This window comes from Mirounga leonina, unplaced genomic scaffold, assembly GCF_011800145.1.
Source record: "Mirounga leonina isolate KUSES-001 unplaced genomic scaffold, KU_Mleo_1.0 Mir_176, whole genome shotgun sequence".
In the NCBI taxonomy this organism is placed as follows: Eukaryota; Metazoa; Chordata; class Mammalia; order Carnivora; family Phocidae; genus Mirounga; species Mirounga leonina.
This window is the reverse complement of record NW_023270454.1, coordinates 499,940-509,246: the sequence shown is the minus strand read 5'-3', so window position 1 is coordinate 509,246 and position 9,307 is coordinate 499,940. Positions and strand designations below refer to the sequence as shown.

Genomic DNA, 9,307 nt, shown 5'->3' with positions numbered 1-9,307 from the left:
CACCCAGGCCCAGTTAGGGCAACACTCCTTCACCAGATAAAGGAAGAGGTGCCACATTGAGAATCCCACCAGGGGTGTTAGGAGCAGACACACCCAGTCATTGCATTACCATACCCAACAGCTGAATCAGGGAGCTAATTATGGCTTTCTACTTCTGGAGACCACATTCCCGAGACTTTCATGAACACACACACACACACACACACACACACGCTGTACCATGGCAGCTCTCCTCCCCTTATTCTGCTTCCTTACTTCCACCCCCACTTTCAATGCACCCCACTTTATCTCTGATGCATCCCTTGCACAGGGTCCTTCTGTTGTTTCATACTGTATCCTGATTCCACCCCTCACATACACACCAACACACTGTCCACACCCTTTGCCTAACTCAGTCATTATAAGAGAGCTACATGTCATGCCTTATCTTCCACTCAGAATGTCTCTGGCAGAGAACCACAGTATGTCAGTGCTGGATGAGTACCCTAAAGAGTCTCACCCAAACTACCCACTTTGCGGATAAAGAAACTGAAACCTAGCCAGGAACATGGCTTATCCAAGAGTATTTAAATAGTAAGTGGTAAGGCCAAAATGAGGAACAGGTTTCCAGGATTATTATTTTTCCCCTTCCATGGAATTCCACATCTAAAAAGACAAAAATGAGTTTGACAGAAATCTGAAGCCCACCTGATCCCTTATTCTACCTTCCAAGATTCTACCTAAAAAAAAAAAAAAAAAGTGCTGAGATGTTTGATTTATATTAATCCATTCAGCAAATGTTTCTGAGAAACTCCCACCCATGAGGCACCATATCTGTCTCTGGAGATGTAGAGTCCAGTCCCTGATTCTAGATAGCTCATAGTCTAGGGCAAGACAGACCTGCAGTCACAGCCACCATGCAAGCAAGTATACATATGCTGTGCCAATGAACAGGACAAGAGACATGGAGCTTTAGAAAAAGGAACTGTAATTTTGATGAGATGATCAAAGATGGTGTGAATAAGGATTGCATTTTAAGTCTCAAATTTTGACAGGTAGAGAAAGGCCTTTCAAACTGAGGGACAAGTATATGCAAAGGTGGAAAAGAAGAGGTGATGTTCTGAAAAGGCTGAAAATAGCCTTTGGAGTTGACACAGAGAAGTTGCAATGTTACTTGTAATAGCTACCATGTGCATGTACTTACTACATGCCAAGGATTCTTATTTAGTCCCTGCTGCAAACCTATAAACTAAGGATTGGTTCATTTAACAAGTAGTTATAGAATGACTACGATATCCCAGCCAAGTTCTAGGTGTTGAGGGTACATCTGTGATCAGAACAGACGAAGTCCCTCAGCTATGAACAAAAAAGAACAAACCCCAGCCCTCAGGAAGTTTACATTCCAGGAATTATTAACCCCATTTCATAAAGGGGGGAAAAAAACAACAAACAAACAAAAAAAACCCTGAGATATAGGGAGATTAAGGAACTGGCTCAGGGTCACACAGCTGATAATTAGCAGAGCCTATCTGTACTCTTAAATGTTTGTTGTGTTTCCTTCCAGGAAGCCTGCAATTGAGAGCTGGGGTGTTTAGAGTCAAGATCTGGAAGTAGTAAGGATTTCTTATAAAGTTTTGAGCAGCGGGGTGGCTGAAACAAAATGATGTTGCTTCTGTTTGGGCTGTCTTCCCCCACTCCACTTATAGTCAGGGATCAGCCGCTTCAATCTTCCCTCCTCCACACATACACACCTCTTTTGGCTGAGGATGACATTCCCTGGGTAGAGCCATGCCTGGGTTTAGAGGATTAGTCTGGGTGAACCCTCGGGACCAGAGCCTCATGCCACACCCAGCACCCCCTTTAACTGGTCTTTTGTCCTACCAAAGCTTGTAAGCTTGGTTTCCTTCCTAGCCCAACTGCTAGAAGTTGAAAGTGAGCGTGGTAGAGAAAATGATAGCGATAAAAAGGTACTGGGTGAGATTTATAGCTATAAACTTGGAACAGGCCTCAGCTTTCACCCGAAACCTAGTCCCCAGGAGGAAGCTGGAAAAGTTTCCCTTTGAAATGTCTTGGGATTGGGAGTGCCAGTGTTGTGGGCTCGGGTCTATAATCCCAGCTTCGTGAGGCAATGCCCATCAGTAGGCTGCTGGTCCCGTCTTTGAACCCAGAAATCCAGGCTTTTCGCTGGACTTAGGGGTTGCAGAGACAGTGCTGGGGAAAGGAAACTGGTGAGTAAGAAGGGGTGATAAAGAAAGAAAGGAATCCGGGGCGGGGGGATGGAGAAAGCGAAGGAATGGATAAAGGACACGCGAAGGAATAAGAATGGAGTGTGCGTTAATAAAAGGCAAAAAAGGAAGGGACAAGAACAAGACAGGAACAGTCGGAGAAAGGGAAGGACCGGCGGGTGGAGAGAAAGACTCAGACAGAGCCGCCCGGCGGGGTCTGTTGGAAGTGAGAGCGGAGAGATGGGGGACGGCGTTCGGCGGACGCGGAGGAGCCAAGAGGTCTAGAGCAGCCCCAGCTGTCAGCCGGGAACAAAGGCCGCCGAGCGGCAAGTGAGAGGCTAAGAGCCGCGCCCCAGCCAATGAGAGGCGCCGGGGCTGGCCCCGCCCCGCTCCGCCCCGCCCCGCCCTCGGCTCCGGGACCCCGCGCGGAGGCCGGCGCGCCGGGAGCTGGCGGGCGGCGGACGCGCGGGGAGGCCGAAAGTTTCTCTGGCCGCCAGGGCCGGCGAGCCAGAGCCGCGAGGTGCGGCGGCGCCGCGAGACCCGCCGGGCCGGCAGCTCTAGGAAGACAGCCGGGAACACACTGCAAAACACTGAAAAAAAATTCCCAAGTCAGTCCGAGGCGCAGGGGGGCAGGTAAGGTGCGGTGGTCGAGGGGTCTTCCTCGCTCCTGAGAAGTGCCTGCCGCCGCAGCGGGGCACCCGGGCTCCAGGGGACACTGCGCTCCCCGCGGCGTGGCAGTGCGTCCGTGCGTCCGTCGGTCTTTGTCTGTGGCAGGGTCTGTCTAGGTGTCTTTGTCTCCGCATGTAACTGTCAGGGTCTCCCCCTCTGCCAGGGTGGGTGTTGCTGCTCTGGTCCCAGCCTGGAGAAAGGGATGCTACGTCTGTCCTGTCTTCGTCTCCGTCTTCTGCAGACTGGTTTTATCTGCTCCAAGCCCTGAATCTGATCTTGATGGACATTAAGTGTTGGGTGACACTGATGATGTCTGAGATGAGGAAAAGGGGAATGTGCGTGAGCCCGGGGGGGACCCTGGCCCCCGACAGAGGGCCTGACAGCTGGGGTCGGGCCACTGCACTTTGCCGTCTGGAACTTTGGAGATGGGCTGTGTCCGTGCTCACAGGGTGGCAGGGACACTGATGCAGTTAGACGTTTGGAATGTCTCACTGAAGGAATAGGTCACAGGCGCTGAGGTGAATAGAGAGGGGGTTGATGAACGTGGAAAGTGGCCTCCTGGACTTGTGGGCCAACTAGGATCAGTCCTGGACTTGCCATTCAGCCAAATTAACACACACACAGTACCACACCTGCAGACGCACCACATTCACTTCTTTCTCGCACCCACCAGAGGCGCCAGGCCCTGACTCCCTCCCCTCCCCACACACCCTTCAACATGCTGAACTCCAGTTTTCAAAGCATACAACTCAGCAGCAACAGGCATCAAAACACCATAGGCCAGGTGATCATTCTCCCTCCTGCTCCAAGTGGAAAGGAGTGAACTGTGGAGCAAATGAATGTTCTGCTGGCCCAGGAGTAGGTCAGGCCTAGAAAAGTGTTTGGGACTTTTAGCTTCAGAGCCCTCAGTTCCCCAGGAACAAAGAATGCTTAGGGATCTGAGCATCTATATTTCCTGGGTCCCTCCTCTCCCATTCCATCCACACCCTCCTGCAACCATCAGCCCTGGTCTTGGGTCTTAGGTGCTGACCAACTAGTGTGGAGGCACTGAGTTCTGGAGAGCTCTTGGCAAGAGCTGTGCCAGATAAAGGGTCTCCTGCTCTGCTGGAAGTGCAGCCTAACTGCAATCATGCGAGCCGAGGAGTCCAGCCACAGAGAGATGAGTTGTATGCTTGGCAGTTCTTCCAGCACCAGAGACCCTTGAGAAGAGTCTGTGGGTAGGGGCTAGAGAGTGTTTGTAACCTAAGTTCAAATACAATTTTCTGTGGGCATGCTGGGGAAAATACAGGTGCTGAAGTATGTATATATATGTACACACATGAAAATGAATATGAGAGACAGCATTTACAGTCAGGAAGGGTGTCTGTGTTCAAGGGTAGAGAAGAGCAGAGTGTGTGGGTGGAAATCTGTGGGCAGGGGCATACACACTCATCAGGTGTGGTATTTACACCTTATATTTATCCAGTGCCTTTCTTCTGAGGTGCTTTCTGCACATCACAGACGTTATCTCATTTGTTATCTCCTTTATCCTCGCAATGTAACTACCAGGTTGGCATGAAGCATGGTTAATTCTCTGTGTTCTACCAGTGAAGAACTGAGGCACCAGAAGGGCAGGGCTTTCCCTGAGGTCCACAGCTAATGGGAGCAAAGTTAGGTTTAGCAAGTGGAAGTCCAAGGATGAGGTCTCAGCTGAGAAGATGTGTGTGCGGACATTTACTCTCCATGAAGTGAGAAAAAACCCAGGTCAGAGAAAAGAGGTTGTCTCTCAAGAGTGTGTATGTGTGAGCAAGAAGGAGGATGGGGCATTTGAGATGATTGTTATTTAACATTACGGCCGCCTCTGTGCACCTCACAAAATAAAACCTGTTTTAACAACTCAGCTTGTGTATTTGTGCGTCTGTAGAGGAGCCGCCTGTCAGTCTGTCTGTCTGTCTGTGTGTGCCCCAGTAGATGTGGGTCGAAGTAGCTGCCACCAAAGGTGTGCCGCCGTGCGGTGTGTGTTGGGAGAGCCAATGCTTTGGGAGTATGTGAGGGAAAGATTTGCCGTGCTGTTTTGAGAAGCCATGTTTCTGCCTGTATGGGCAAAGAGGTAGATGGGTTCCAGCCATATAAAAATGGCTTTCTAATCCTGAAAACTTATTTATATGTCTTTGCACTTATTAAACATTCACTTAATAAACATTCATTGGGTGCCTACAAAATGCAAAGCTCTGGGCCAGGCAATGAGGCTACAAAGACGAATAAGGTAATGAGGGCAAACCTGTGGTTAATCAGCTTATAGACTGGCGTAATGGGTAATATTTAACAACACGTAATACTGTTCACTAAGTACACTATGTGCCCAGTACTCGTTATTCATTATCTCATTTAATTCTCAGCACAGCCCTGCAGGGTGTGTATGATTCTTAGATGAGGAGAGTTAAATAATGTACTAGGATAAAGAATGGAAGAGCAGGGGTTTGAACGCCACTCAGCTCAGCCCTGGCTCTTTCCGTGTTCTTCTGTTACCTTTGAAAATAGAAATACATGTTTCCTCTCTGTCAACTATTCTTGCCCTGTCCCTCTATCTCCACCTAACAAGCTCCCACTTGTACTTCTGGTTTTAACCATGAGAATCAAGCAATCTTCCCCTCTCCTTTCCCTAAGTCTGGGTTACATGCCTTCTTCTGAGTTCCTACCATCATTCCACACTACCCCGGCATTGACCCACTGGTCCTGAAGAGCCTGCAAAGTTCTTAGAGGCAGTGATGGTGTTGTGAATGCCCAGTTCAGAGTATACTGTTTGGCTACTATGAGTGGGCCTTTAGTAAATGCATGTTTAATAAAGTAATGGGAAGGGGAAGTGCTGTCGGAGACCATTGGCAGGGAGCATTTTCCCAACAGCAGATTTCTGCAGGGACACACTTTGTTGGTGTGACCTCTGGCTTTCCTGCCTCTATTGCTGGGTCGTCTCCTTTGGGGCCTCTGATTAGATAGGGCTCTCCATCTCAGTTCCTGACCAGTTTGGGAACACAAAGAAAACCTAGCCACCACCCACGCTGCCAAGCTAGGCACTCTAACTCGGGGTCAGTCAACCAACAAATATATACCAGTGAGAGGTGCCAGGTATGATCTAGAATTAAGGTTTTTAAAATCGTGTGCTTGGAACTGCAGGACAGTGGTTCCAAGACAGTGATGAGGTGTTCCTAGGGGGTGGCCAACAAAGAAGTATCCAACAGTCTGGGGAATCTTTAGTCTATTTAAGTAGTAGGTCTTTGAGTTTGCTTTTGAATAGATCTTTATGCTGCTGCAGTCTGAAAATCGCTGATCTAAAATAGACACGCTGTTGTTGGGAGTGTCAATTGCAACTATGTTTGGGGAGGTAATCTGGCCATGATTTGCCCAAGGTCACATGGTTACAGTCTGGTGACTCCCTTCCCATGCCCTTTACACCACACCATTATTTCTCATAGCAGGGTTGCCACATGCCTTCTCAGGGGTTTGTGATGATTTTAGCTTCCTTAAAACTGTACTTCACTATTTATTCAAGGTTTCATCCAAGCAAGTTGCCAGGGAGGTGGGGGATTTTGAAAAAATGGTTCAATAATGGCTTGAGACTAAAATTTGTGATGAGAATTGAGAAGAGGAACCAGCACACATGAATCTTGACAAGTACATTGAAAACTGGATCATACTAACTTTGAACACAGCAGCTGCTCAGCATGAGTGAGGTGAGCTCAAAGACACCAGGGAAGAGGTGGTCATGAACAAAAAATTGAAGCTAAACCTCAGGAAGGTATAAAAAGAGTAGACATAGCAGCGGCGAGGTCATAGTTCCAAGATGCAAGCTGAGACCTGAGGAGATGGAGCTTTTTCTTCCAAGGGAAACCCAGGTGGGAGCCTGTTTCCTCCTTCCATGCAGCTCAGCAAGACACCCAGACTAGACAGAGCTGGAAAATGAAGGATGGGAAGTAACTCACCTCTAACAACTGCCTCCAGCAAAATGAGTGTGCATATTGGCTCTGGATCCCCTTCTCCAAGGACTTAGAGAAATGGGTGGAGACGTGTCAAAATCAAGCATGGTTGCATTGGGCTTTGGGCTAGCTGCCAATTGGCAGTGCTGCCTCTGTATCTGCCATCTCCATCCTGCTTCTGTCACTCTCCTGCTTCCTGCCAGACATCAACTTCCACCTGACAATCTATCACCATCTCTAGGCTTCTGGTAATAATAGTTTTAATAGCCCTTTTTATTTGTTCAGGACTTTACACTTTAAAAGGGGATATTATTATTATTGGTGGTGGTGGTGTTGTTAAGTATCATCATCAACCCTGTGAGAAGATATCTTCCACAATTTGGCATACGAGAAAACTGAATGAGCCTATCAAGGGTGAAGGAGTTTACCCCAGATTTTAAGTGGAATGCTGGAATTCAAACCCAGCTGTCCTGACTCCCAGTCCAGGGCTACAATCACCTAATTGTGAGGCCTCATTAATTAGCAAACAGAAAGTGAGTATGTGTGTGTATGTTAGCTAAAAGCTAAAATTAATTGTTCTACTCAATCCAGTAGACTGGTGATTTTTCTTCCTAAGTGATAGGCCAAATTGGTGTCTAAACAGATGTGATACGGGTTTTGTTTAGTACCTGGAACAAAGACAGTAAAGAGTTGCCCTATCCAGATCACTCATAGATATGCTTCCATGTCAGTTAATCACTGTGGGAGAAGGTAACTGCCTTCAGGATGACTGCTAACAGACACACACACACACACACACCCCCCCCCAAATTCATTCATTCATCTCTTCCACTGAGACATGCTCTCTTCCTATACCCACACTCACAGTCACATCCCATAACATGAATCCTCAGACATTCCCAGGTGGCAGGACCTGGAAGATCCACACCTATGTCTGCTTGGGTTGGCCTCTCTGTGGTATGATCTAAAGTGTGCTTGGGCTGCCCCCTTCCTTGATGCCACAGAACCTCAATTTCTGCCATGCCCAGAGCAGTCTTTTGAATTGAAGCTCCCAGGTCACAGCATCCACTAGACAAAGAGGGACCATTCTAGGTGAGACTCTTAGGCTAAGGGGTGCCCAAGGACACAGGCCCCTCAAAAGCGTCAAAGTGGAGCTGAGATCAGGGTGAGGGTGGGCATGGCTTTGAAAATCATTTGGTGTTTAAGGATGAACCCTGCCCTGTGCATGAATCCAACTGCAATGCATAGACTGCCAGGTGGCTGAGGCAATCCCTGCCTGAGGCACCAGGGCAGGGCTGTGCACTTGGCTCACTGGCCTGTTGGCTTTGGGGGCATCTTCTCTCTCCTTGCTGTTGCAAAGCCATTTGCTGCTAAATCACCCTCCTCCTGGCACCCTGGACTGCTAAATTGGTCTCAACTTGCTGTACTTCCACCCACTACCTTAGTCATTATTCACTGGCAGCATTCAGAGAGTGGGTGTAAAGCAGCTGAACATTATATTCCTGCTGAAGAGAGAATTGAGTATAGGCATGCAAGGGAAGGAGGTAAGAGAAAGCTAAGGAGTCAGGGAAACAAAGCTTGGGTTTGCCAGCACCTTTCCCCGGTAACTCCAATAACTCTGGACAGTTGGGTGGTGGGCAATAGGTGAGTGTGTCCTGGCTCAATAGGAGGAGACACAGGATTCTAGGGTGAAAGAGGTGTACTCACTACTGAGGGGCTGTACCTGCCTGGTCTGGAGGGAAGAAAGGACATCAGCTGTGGGGAGAGAAAGACCCCTCCCCATCAGCTCCCTGTTCCTTAAATTCTGCAGCACGTACTATCACAAGCATTGAGCATCTGTTCCCATATATTAGTATTTAGCTTCTCTATCCTTCCTCCCTGCCTACATTATAAATCCCTCGAAAGGAAAATGTGTCATGTCTCAGGTGTATAGCTCCAGGCGCTGGACACAGTCAGGGCTCAGCCCCCAATGGCTGAGGGTCATGGTAATGAGGCCTGTGGTGGCCCTTCCCTCTCAGCCATTTCAGATCTCCCTGTGCTGCCCAAGGGCCACAGAGTTTGGGAACCCAGAGAGGCAAGAGGAGAAAGAATAACAGGGGAACTTTCAAGGCTGGGTCTACTATCTCAGTGAGAAGCTTCAGGGAGGGAAAGGGTTATACCACACAGGGACAGACCAGCTAGGAAGTAGAAACTTGGAGACTTTCTGTCCTTGTGCAGAGGCTCCATGTGATCACCAGCCAACAGATGGGGCACTCTTTGTCAGCTCATCCAGCACCCAGGATTGCACTGGGGCTGGTAGGAGGTGGAGAACAGAGTTAGTTCTCATGTCAGACAGCGGAGACAGCATCAGGCAGAACAGAGTGACCTTGACAGGCAGTTCTCTGAGTCACTGATAACATTTGTTTGGTCTCCCAAGGAGGGGGAACACAGCACCAACACAAGCTGGCCTGGAACCTGATGAATCCCCCAACCCAGGTTCCT

At 48.7% G+C, this 9,307-nt stretch overlaps 1 protein-coding gene across 1 annotated transcript in view; it reads left to right on the top strand.

The window, feature by feature from the left end:
• Positions 1 to 2,650: 2,650 nt before the first annotated feature.
• Positions 2,651 to 9,307, top strand: part of LZTS1 (leucine zipper tumor suppressor 1) — a 50,379-nt gene continuing 43,722 nt past the window's right edge. Inside the window, exon 1 of the mRNA XM_035022493.1 lies at positions 2,651 to 2,837. The gene's annotated coding sequence lies outside the window, so the exon portion shown is untranslated. The remainder of the gene's footprint in view (positions 2,838 to 9,307) is intronic.